This window comes from Lycium barbarum, chromosome 4, assembly GCF_019175385.1.
Source record: "Lycium barbarum isolate Lr01 chromosome 4, ASM1917538v2, whole genome shotgun sequence".
NCBI classification, from domain to species: Eukaryota; Viridiplantae; Streptophyta; class Magnoliopsida; order Solanales; family Solanaceae; genus Lycium; species Lycium barbarum.
In genome coordinates this window covers 13,868,889-13,880,493 of record NC_083340.1, presented here as the reverse complement: position 1 = coordinate 13,880,493, position 11,605 = coordinate 13,868,889, and the positions used below count along the sequence as shown (strand labels likewise).

The window sequence follows — 11,605 nt, the reverse complement described above, 5'->3', positions numbered from 1 at the left end:
CGGGTTATTCGTCTTTTCCGATGAAACATTTATTTATAGCAATATACAGAAGAGAAAAACATAAAACTTCCAATAATATTACTAATATCATAAATATCCATCATTCATTTACAATTGTCCTCGACAAGGTTTCATCTTCTGAAAATGATCAATGATGACATCATTACTGTCACGACCCAGCCCCGTGGGCCGCGACTGGTGCCCTACTTGGACACCCAAACAGACATACAACCCAAATCGTCATTTTATCGCTTACTCAGACTTCATATTCATCATTTTAAACAGAGCTAGAAACAAATATTATCTTACGCGATTTCACGTACAAAATATCATATCAAAACCAAAAGAGTTGACGGAATATACATCGCCCACATTTCAGCACAACCAGATGCGTATACATATATCAAAAGCCGACAAGGCTATCAAATGGCACAATGACCCCAAAACATATACAAAATGCACGCCGACAAGGCTGCCATAACGAGTAGGATCATACAAACACATCTGAACAGAAGTAGGCACAACCCATATGTACGTCTACAGACCTCTAAACAGACCAACCGTATCATATGGCGGGACAGGGCCCCGCCGTACCCCTGAACAAATATATACATATGCAAAGACCGAATATATACCAAAATGTAGGCTCCGGAATAAGAGGAGCACTCCAAACAGCAGAAGAGGGTATCCTAAACTGGTGGATCACCAAACTGTGCGTCTGTACCTGCGGGCATGAAACGCAGCCCCCCGAAGAAAGGGGGGTCAGTACGAAATATGTACTGAGTATGCAAAGCAGAAGATACAGAGAACAAATCTGAGGCATAAAAGAAATAGTAGTACAGAACATAAGTAGAAATTCAACATATCAAAATGTTTACTTTCAAAATATAAGTCATGCATAAGGTACAGAAGAATATGGTCGCCCGCCCGTCAATGGCGCCATAACACCAGAAGGTTTCAAATCTCCGTATCCCCGTCACATATCACATCACAACATAACGCCATACACAGCATAACACCAAATATATGTGGAACCCAACCCTCTTTTGCGAGTAGCTCGGTGAACTATAAACACAGCATAACTCCGGAGTATATCAAAGTGTGCACGACAACAGAACCGACGAAAGATATAACAGAACGCACGAGTAGAGTCGTGAGTATTCATATGCATAAAATCATTATCATGAAGTCAAACATAAGTAAAATGATCATACTTGAAAAAATCGAAATAATAGTCATAACGAATTCTTTCAAAAGTTCTCCGAATTACATAAAGGAAAGTCGCGGGACCCACGGACGGGTATTGACCCGAGTCGGGCCCGCCTATGGAAATCATACTCATCATAGGCCATGCAAACTCATACGAAAATATCAAAACAATCCGAGCCTTTATGCGAAAGGTATGGCATTCAAAAATTACGAAATTCATTAAAGTGAAACCTTTTTGCACAAAGTTTGGAAATCACTTCTTTCAAAAACATAATGGTTCATATTTCATCAAATCATACATAAGAGTGCCAAGGAATATATATAGATCATATCATGCTCGGATTCCGAATTTGGAATTCCCTTAAGGCCCTAATCTAGCCTATGTAAAACTAAGGCATGCCAAAAGAAGGAAGGTTGCTTTACATACCTCGTACACACTCCAAGCTAGCCCAAACTCAAGCTAATCCCAACCTACACCTCGGGCTCCCCAAGGTCTACAAATATGTCATAATATGCCGAACGTTAGCTATAGGCATTTAGGCATTTAATTCCAAACTAACGCTAAATTCTAAAGAAATTTGGGCAGCATTTCCCCTGTAAATAGGCCAATCCCGAGAATTTAACTCGGCCAAGTCAACAATAACAACAACAATAACCAACCTAGCAACATTGTTTACATAATCGCAAGAAACTATATTAACAACATACTAACTCCTACAACAGCCCACAATGACTTCATTCCAATTTCTAATCGTCAATATCCTCATTCTTATTTTAGAACTCATGACAACAACAATCAACATTCCAAATAAATTCAATCCACTCTTTTTACTAAAACAGTCCACGGTTGGACTGTTTTTCTTACTTCAACATATATCACTTATTTTACATCTTAACTCACATATTTACAATGCAAACAATACACCACAATGTCCATAACAATCAACAACTAAAGCATCACATAAAACAGTCCACTAATTTTCCTAAATCAGCCCCTACACGGCTTTAATACCAAATATACAAAATTCCAAAATTTTCATTCCTTTCAAACACACTACAACATTCAAACCATCCTTAATACATGTACAAGAAATTCAAACATTACTTCACATAAGCCCTTCACACGGCTAACTTTAAATTTCAACAACATTCAATACCAACATGCACCATTTTATACCTATTCACAATGCATCCAACTCATTCTAAATGTAAAAGAAATAACCAATTCTTACCTTGAATACTTGGCTCCAATTTGTGTCTTAAATTCCTATACTTATTCTTGCTTCTCCACCTCCTTCTCCTTGTCTTCTCCTTAGAATTTTTATTAGCAACAAACTGTTTTTTTTTTTAATCTTCAACCTGGCCGTGCACAGCCATGGATGTGTTTACTAGTTCTTGAAAGCTCTTTTTTTTTTAACAAATGACTTAAAAGATGTCATTTGCACTATGCCCTATTCCCTATATATGCTTTCCAAGGGTGTTACACGTGCACCCTTCTTTGTGACTCACCTTTGCACTATGTTTTGTTACTTTTAAGATTTTTGGTACTTTTTTTTTTATATACTTATTCGGGTGGGGCCCACATGGCCCTTTAGGCTTAATTATTTAATGAAGTGATTAAATTTTAATCCCACTTACTAATCTAACCATGGTAAATTAATCCCAAATTTATGAATTGTGGTCCCAATTTTCCCTAAGTGTTCAATACCAACAATTTCATATATAACTTATGTCTCAAAATAAAATCAAAGGTCAAAAGTCCCGACTTCAATTCCCGGAATGGTCTTGGCCTTGAATTATCATAGTTAATCCGGGTTGTCCCAATGTATAAAAATACGGGACATAACAATTACTTACATTTGTAAATACATCACGCTCTATGTAACAAACTAAACAATCATTCAAATATTGATCACCAATGCTATTCCTCACTTCATTTTGGATCCGCTTCATGGATGAGAATGCTCTCTCCACAGTTGCGGTAGCAACAGGTAAAATCAGAGTTAATTTCACAAGTAAATAAACAAGTGAATAAGTATCCACACGATTTGCCTCAACCAATGCTTTTGCCAAATCACGAATTCCTTGCAAGTTGGAGAACTTGGGATTACCACTTCGCATATGAAATATGAAAGTATCGAGTTGGTAACTCAAATCTCTAATCTGTACTCCATGAAGAGGGTTTGTTTATTTGATGAGAATTGAGAAGAGAGGGTTTGTTTCTTTGATGAGAATTGAGAAGAGAGAGATTTTTTTTTTTGATGAGAAGGAAGAGAGGGAAACTTATGTTTTCAACTTTAAGAAATAAAAAGGTCAAAGATTAAAAAATTAAATTAAGTCAACAACAATTATAGAAATAAGAAAAGAGAATATAAAGTTAATGGGAAATTGAGAATTGTTTTGTACTCACTGCCCAGTCAATTGCTTATTGTTGCCAGCAAGGTAAAAATAAAAATAAAGTGCAGCGCGCAGCCGCTGGGATTCGATCCTGCGATCAGACAGAAGAAAACAGAGCCCTTCACCACTGGCACCAACGGGTCATTTTGTAGTGAGGGTGCCACTTTAAATATTTGTATATAGTTTCTGTATATATATACATATATATACATAGCGTTTCGGGCGAAGCTTGTGGGTGGCGTGACACTCCCATGACCCTTAATGGATTCGCCCCTGCGTCTGAAGATCATTTCTAGCGAATAAGCTATCCAAAACATGCGCTCGACACGGCTCGAGTACATATATATTTGTTTTCACTAGTGAATAATTGTACTAGAAGAGTACGATCCAAATTAATTATCTTCTTAATACATATTATTACCTGACCTTCATGAGTGACCCATATGTTGGTGAAAATATAGAAATAAATGAAGAAAAAATAAAAAAAATATTCATGGTGCGGATATCTCTCCTTCATATGAGTGACCCATACACCATATCCTTAACTATTTAACCGCCAAGCCCCAAATTTTAAAGCCATGAAGGCAACGTCAGACTTCAAGCCCAACGAAGAGTACCCCTCTGGCTCCAATATGGGCTCTACTTGGCCAATTTCCATGGCTTCTATATGCGTGAATAATGGTATGTTACTCGCTTAGTACCATAGAAATCTCTTAACGTTGATCAAGCCACTACAAATTGAACTAGGCCTCCCTTGGCAAAATGCATTGACAAACATAATGGTAACTTAATTTTCTTTGTTGTGACGTTATGCTTCAAAAAACTTCTTCAAATTTTAGTCTCGTAATAAGAGTGATCGACAACCTTGGAAAATTATGAAAGAGACTAAAATTAAGAGGAATCAACCAACACCTTCTTCTACTACAATATTTAAGTTGTTAAGCCATGGTCATCGATGTTGACGGAGAAGTAAAATTCTTGATATCGTCAATGAGCGCTGTGAGATTGTTCCATGAAGATCCAACTTCTTTGATTGCATTTTTTGCTATCTTACTCATATCCATTGCTTTCTCCCTAATTTTCCGACCTCCTTCCGAATCACTCATTAATCGCCCTATTGCTTCTTTGATCTTTTCACTCCCTAATACAGGGCTCAAGACTTCAACACTTATCGAGTTACATACTTCCTGGTTTGACTCCCAACCCCATAACCTCCAGAAGCTTCTCGTTGTATAATTGCTCTGCGAACACTGGCCATGTCAGCGATGGCACCCCTGCCACAATGGCTTCGAGTATTGAATTCCAACCACAGTGAGTCATGAATCCCTTAATGGCTAAATGTTCCAAGATGGTCAGCTGTGGCGCCCACCCTCCAATAATCAAACCCTTTTTCTTTCCATCAAAACCATCCGGCAACCATGTGTTGTGTGCTGATTGGTCCTTCCTCGCTACCCAAATAAAAGGAACACTCGAACCCTCTAGAGCTTTAGCGATTTCAGTGAGTTGAACCTCTGGAAATCTACCTGTGCTCGCGAAAGAGACATAGAGTACCGATTTACGCCTCTGCTCATTCAACCTATCTACAACGGTACATGAGTTATTGTCATCAGGGTCATTAATTAGTTCTTTTCTTCAGAAGGTTCGAGTGACCCATATGTTGGTGAAAATATAGAAATAAATGAAGAAAAAAAAATAAAAAAAATTCATGGTGCGGATATCTCTCCTTCATATGAGTGACCCATACACCATATCCTTAACTATTTAACCGCCAAGCCCCAAATTTTAAAGCCATGAAGGCAACGTCAGACTTCAAGCCCAACGAAGAGTACCCCTCTGGCTCCAATATGGGCTCTACTTGGCCAATTTCCATGGCTTCTCTATGCGTGAATAATGGTATGTTACTCGCTTAGTACCATAGAAATCTCTTAACGTTGATCAAGCCACTACAAATTTAACTAGGCCTCCCTTGGCAAAATGCATTGACAAACATAATGGTAGCTTAATTTTCTTTGTTGTGACGTTATGCTTCAAAAAACTTCTTCAAATTTTAGTCTCGCAATAAGAGTGATCGACAACCTTGGAAAATTATGAAAGAGACTAAAATTAAGAGGAATCAACCAGCACCTTCTTCTACTACAATATTTAAGTTGTTAAGCCATGGTCATCGATGTTGACGGAGAAGTAAAATTCTTGATATCGTCAATGAGCGCTATGAGATTGTTCCATGAAGATCCAACTTCTTTGATTGCAGTTTTTGCTATCTTACTCATATCCATTTCTTTCTCCCTAATTTTCCGACTTCCTTCCGAATCACTCATTAATCGCCCTATTGCTTCTTTGATCTTTTCACTCCCTAATACAGGGCTCAAGACTTCAACACTTATCGAGTTACATACTTCCTCCCCCACTTTGACTCCCAACCCCATAACCTCCATAAGCTTCTCGTTGTAGAATTGCTCTGCGAACACTGGCCATGTCAGCGATGGCACCCCTGCCACAATGGCTTCGAGTACTGAATTCCAACCACAGTGAGTCATGAATCCCTTAATGGCTAAATGTTCCAAGATGGTCAGCTGTGGCGCCCACCCTCTAATAATCAAACCCTTTTTCTTTCCATCAAAACCATCCGGCAACCACGTGTTTTGTGCTGATTGGTCCTTCCTCGCTACCCAAATGAAAGGAACACTTGAACCCTCTAGAGCTTTAGCGATTTTAGTGAGTTGAACCTCTGGAAATCTAACTGTGCTCCCGAAAGAGACATAGAGTACCGATTTACGCCTCTGCTCATTCAACTTATCTACAACGGTACATGAGTTACTGTCATCAGGGTCATTAATTAGTTCTTTTCTTCAGATTAATTTTGAAGCAAAATGAGAGATGGGACCAATATGCCAACATTTGGCCATTTTCTTTGTCTTTTGATAATAGTCAGCGTAGGCAGGTTCTAGCTCGTAAAAAGCATCGTGAACCATGCCATAGCTTCATTTTTCAGAATCTCGGATTTGATTGAGCAATTCATCATAAGGATTCTTCTCATCCTCGGGCTTTCTTAGATCATCTGTAAGCTGAGATGGCTTGAACTCTATCTTATCTGGTAATCCAGGAACTAAGAAATTAGTACTACTATTACTAATTTGCTTGTGAGGTTTGTAAAGCTTAAGATTGTGCAGAATGGAGTTGCACATGTAGCTGGACTGGTTGAACAAGAGCCTTGGGATGTTGAGCTCCTTTGCAATATCGACAATCCAAGGGAAGTACATATCAGAGAAGATACAGTCAGGACGGATTTCACGAATTTTGTCTTCCATTGGTTTTTGAAGAAGATAAATGGCCTGAAATACTTTGGAGGACATTTCGGGTGATGTGGCAGAGCTGAAGTTCTCGATTCCTTCAGGCAAACCAACTTCAGTGGAGGGGAACCTTAGAGTCTGGATACAAATTATGGAATTGCTGTTGTCATTGTCAATGGAAGATCAGAACAAGGAGGTGTTAACTAATGAGATGATATGACCAGTGCCCAGGTAAGGAAGAAAGAGGACGTGTAAGAGCTTGCCGTCATCCATAGCTCCCATGTCTACCAGAAAATAAAGTTGCTGCTTTGGAATGGAACTACACATCATGTATTAGTACTGCTTTTCTATTATATAGAAGAGCGAAGAGCTGGCATTTACTTCACACTATGCTTGCTAATTGTTTCCTACCCTGTGGGCACATTTTGGGAAACTCAGGGTATTGATGTCAGCCTGTCAGGCAGCATCGTGCTCTACCGACAGTTCATCAGGCCTGAAACCTATGGAGGTCATCATATTCATCCTCTACCAGCATATGAATTGAGCCATAAAAGAACAGATGATGTGGTAGTTCTAACTCTGATAGGAAAGATAATAGCCTCTTCAAGAAGCCAATACTTGCACCTATTAAGACTTAATTCTACACTAAGTAAATAACAGTACAACACATACTTATAAAGCAACATAAATTGATATTCCTTTTTCTATTTACTTATGTCGACCTTGAACTTAAGTTTTGATTTTTGATGTGTTGCCATGATCAGATACTATTGTAGTGTTGGTAATTGGTCAGGATCACTTTTTGAATTGTATTTCTATCGTGCTAGAGTTGATATTCTTATCTAGTGCTGATCTTTTTAGGGGCTTTATTTGAGTTAGCACTCCTAACTTTATGGACCATTAAGATGCTAGAATATCTAATCCAATTTTCCACCCCTAAACATAAGCTCTTAATAGAGAATCATAAGATGTGTCCTTTGCAACAGGCTTTACGGATTTTACACTAATAGAAGCAGAGGGTTGCGTCTGTTCACTCGTAGCTTCGCTTGACGCATATGAATATCTCAAACTCTAGTGTTTTAAAGACTGTTCTAGCTCAGAATTCATCTTTTTCTGTTTTACAACTGAGAAATTCCTGAGTGCTAGTTGTACATGTTGGTAATGTTAAAGCTAGTTAATGATTGAAGCTAGCTAAGTTGGTGTGAATGAGAAATGGAGGGAAAAAGACAATGGAAGGAAAATGAAGTTCAAAGCAAAGTTCCTTTGAAAAAAAGGAGTCTTGTACCACATTGGTGGTAGAAAGGGAAAGTTATGTGCTTATATTAGAAAGCACTTCCTCTAGCTCTTAAAGGGTCAAGAAGAGGGACTCCCTTCGCGCCATCGTCGTCGCTCGGCTTCGGATTGATTTGGATTTGGTCAAATGATTTGATTGATAATTTTTTTGGACCAAATTTATTTAAATTTAATCTTCATTTTCTGAAATTATTTTTTATTTCCGCCGAATATTAATTAATAAATAATTAATTACATTCGCGAAATAAAATTTAAAAGGAAAAAAAATATTCCCAACGTTCTTATTTTTTCGGAAAAGGCATGGCCTTTCCGAACAACCACCAGTTCAAGGCTATATAAATTGAGGCAATGCCTCAATTTCCAACAACTGAAATTATTTTTTTGCACTACGTATTCTGCATTCTTTCTCCACAAAATTATCGAGTCTTACTGTGCTTCGTTGCCACATTTGAGTTCGCCGAAGTCGTAGGTGTTTGAGGTACCGCCACTCCTACGACAGGTAAATCCGTTATATCCTGGGAGGAAATAATCTGTAACCTCGGGTACAGTGAGGGGGTTAAATTCCTTAAAGACACACAGTGAATTCTGTGGTCTCGGATCTTTGTTAATTTAATTCACACAGTTGCTGTTTTTCATTTTCTACTTACTGTTTTTTTTTCCAGTTTCTAATTCTGCTTAACAACAGTTCTGAACACGGGAGGTTAACAAGCTTAAGGAATTTATACCATTATTTCTGTGTTCATTTGTTGTTGGTTAACGATTACAGAACGTTATTTGGACGGAGAAAAAAATATATATTGTTTTCGTTAAACATAAAACAGTGCTGTTCACATAATAAAACCAACTTCTGTCTTTGTTGTTTGCATGTAACGAACTTGTATGTTGCTTGGAGACTAAAATCTTCAGATTTTCTACTCCGGTTGAGATTAAAGTTTTCAGAACTTTCTACTCATTTGGATACTTGATTTGAAGATATAAAAACTTCATCAAGTATACAACATACAATTTTCTACATTCTGTTTCAAGGTTTTAAATCTGTCTTGTGTAAACTTGATTCGGTTTGAAGAAATAAAATCTTCACCGTTGTGTATTATATTTATTGTTGTCAAAACAGATTCAGTTCGAACATTTTTTGAATTTAAACTGATTCACTGTTTATTATATTTTTCTGTTGTCTCCTACGACAGAAATGGGAGACCAAATTCCAAATTTGAATGCTAATGCTACTACTAATGCCACACCAGCCCCCGTGGTTGGTTCTACGAGCAATGTTGCGTCCTCCAGTCGTACCGCACCAGCACCAGCTCCGGCAGAAAAGCCCGGAAAATTCACCGGGATTGATTTCAAATGATTGCAACAAAAGATATTCTTCTATTTAACTACTTTAAGCCTTCAAAAGTTTATTAAGGAGGACGTTCCGGTTCTGCCGGAATCAACACCTGAGAATGAACGTTTTGTTATAACTGAGGCTTGGAAGCACTCAGATTTTTTGTGCAAGAATTATATTCTTAGCGGACTGGAGGATGATCTTTACAACGTCTATAGCAATGTGGGGACATCAAAACAGCTATGGGATGCGTTGGAAAAGAAATATAAAATAGAAGATGCTGGACTAAAGAAGTTTATCGCTGCCAAGTTTCTGGACTACAAAATGGTAGATGGCAAGTCTGTTGTTACTCAAGTTCAAGAGTTGCAGGTTATCATCCACGATCTCCTCGCTGAAGGTATAAATCTGGTTAATACCTTTGTCGAAAGTATTCAGTACACTATTACTTACAAATTGTTTGGTGTAGGTTTGGTGATTAGTGGGGCGTTTCAAGTTGCGGCAGTGATAGAGAAGTTGCCTCTTTCATGGAAAGACTTCAAAAATTACTTGAAACACAAACGAAAAGAGATGACACTGGAAGATCTCATTGTTCGGTTGAGAATCGAGGAAGATAACAAGGCAGCGGAGAAGAAGGCAAATGGGAGATCAACCATAGGGGGAGCACATATTGTTGAAACTGCCCCAACTAATCTGAAAAAGAGGAAAAAGGCATCGGGACCAAGAAACTATCCCAACAAGAAGAAATTCAAGGGAAACTGCCACAATTGTGGAAAAATCGGACACAAGGCTGCAGACTGTCGTGCTCCGAAGAAGGAAAAGAAGAAGGGTCAGGCTAATATGGTTGAAACAAACGATGAGGTTGATGACTTGTGCGCTATGTTGTCTGAGTGCAACCTAGTGGGAAATCCGAATGAGTGGTGACTCTGGCGCCACTCGCCACATTTGTGCTGTTAGAGAAGTCTTTGCTTCATATGCTCCTGCCGGGCCCGACGAGACCATTTACATGGGAAATTCTGCAACGGCCAAGATTGAAGGTTATGGAAAGATCCTGTTGAAGATGACCTCTAGCAAGGTGGTGACTCTCAACAACGTCTGTCATGTTCCTGAAATTAGGAAAAACCTAGTATCTACCGGACTTCTAGTGAAGAATGGTTTTAAGTGTGTTTATGTTTCTGACAAGGTTGTAATAAGTAAGAACGAGATGTACATAGGAAAATGTTACCTTACAAAGGGCCTTTTCAAACTGAATGTAATGGTTGTTGCTAATAATAATAAAGTTTCTGCTTCGTCTTACTTGATTGAGTCAAATGATTTATGGCATTCACGTTTAGGACATGTCAATTATAAAACCTTGCGAAAAATGATTAGTTTAGAAGTATTGCCTAAGTTTGAATGCAATCAATCAAAATGTCAAATCTGTGTTGAATCTAAGTATGCAAAACATCCTTATAAGTCAATTGAAAGGAATTCAAGTCCTTTAGACTTAATCCATACAGATATTTGTGACATGAAGTCAATCCCATCTCGCGGTGGAAAGAAGTACTTCATAACTTTTATTGACGATAGTACGCGGTATTGCTACGTCTATTTACTTAATAGTAAAGATGAAGCAATTGAAGCATTCAGGCAGTACAAAACTGAAGTTGAGACTCAACTTAACAAAAAGATTAAAATGATAAGGAGTGATAGGGGCGGTGAATATGAATCTCCTTTTGAACAAATATGTTTGGAATATGGTATTATTCATCAAACGACTGCCCCTTACTCGCCACAATCAAATGGAATTGCAGAAAGGAAGAATAGAACACTAAAAGAAATGATGAATGCCCTGTTAATAAGTTCTGGGTTACCCCAGAACTTGTGGGGGGAAGCTATTCTAACAGCTAGCCGAATACTCAATCGAGTGCCCCATAGCAAAACAAAATCAATTCCATACGAAAAGTGGAAAGGAAGGAAGCCCAATTTGGAATACTTCAAAGTGTGGGGGTGTTTGGCCAAGGTGCAAGTTCCTAAACCCAAAAGGGTAAAAATAGGACCTAAAACCGTTGATTGTGTTTTTATAGGATATGCCACAAATAGTAAGGCATAT

At 38.2% G+C, this 11,605-nt stretch overlaps 2 pseudogenes; both read right to left on the bottom strand.

Moving 5' to 3' along the window:
- Positions 1-4,544: 4,544 nt before the first annotated feature.
- On the bottom strand, positions 4,545-5,476 carry LOC132637178 (nuatigenin 3-beta-glucosyltransferase-like; annotated as a pseudogene).
- Positions 5,214-7,169, bottom strand: LOC132635276 (nuatigenin 3-beta-glucosyltransferase-like; annotated as a pseudogene).
- Positions 7,170-11,605: the final 4,436 nt, after the last annotated feature.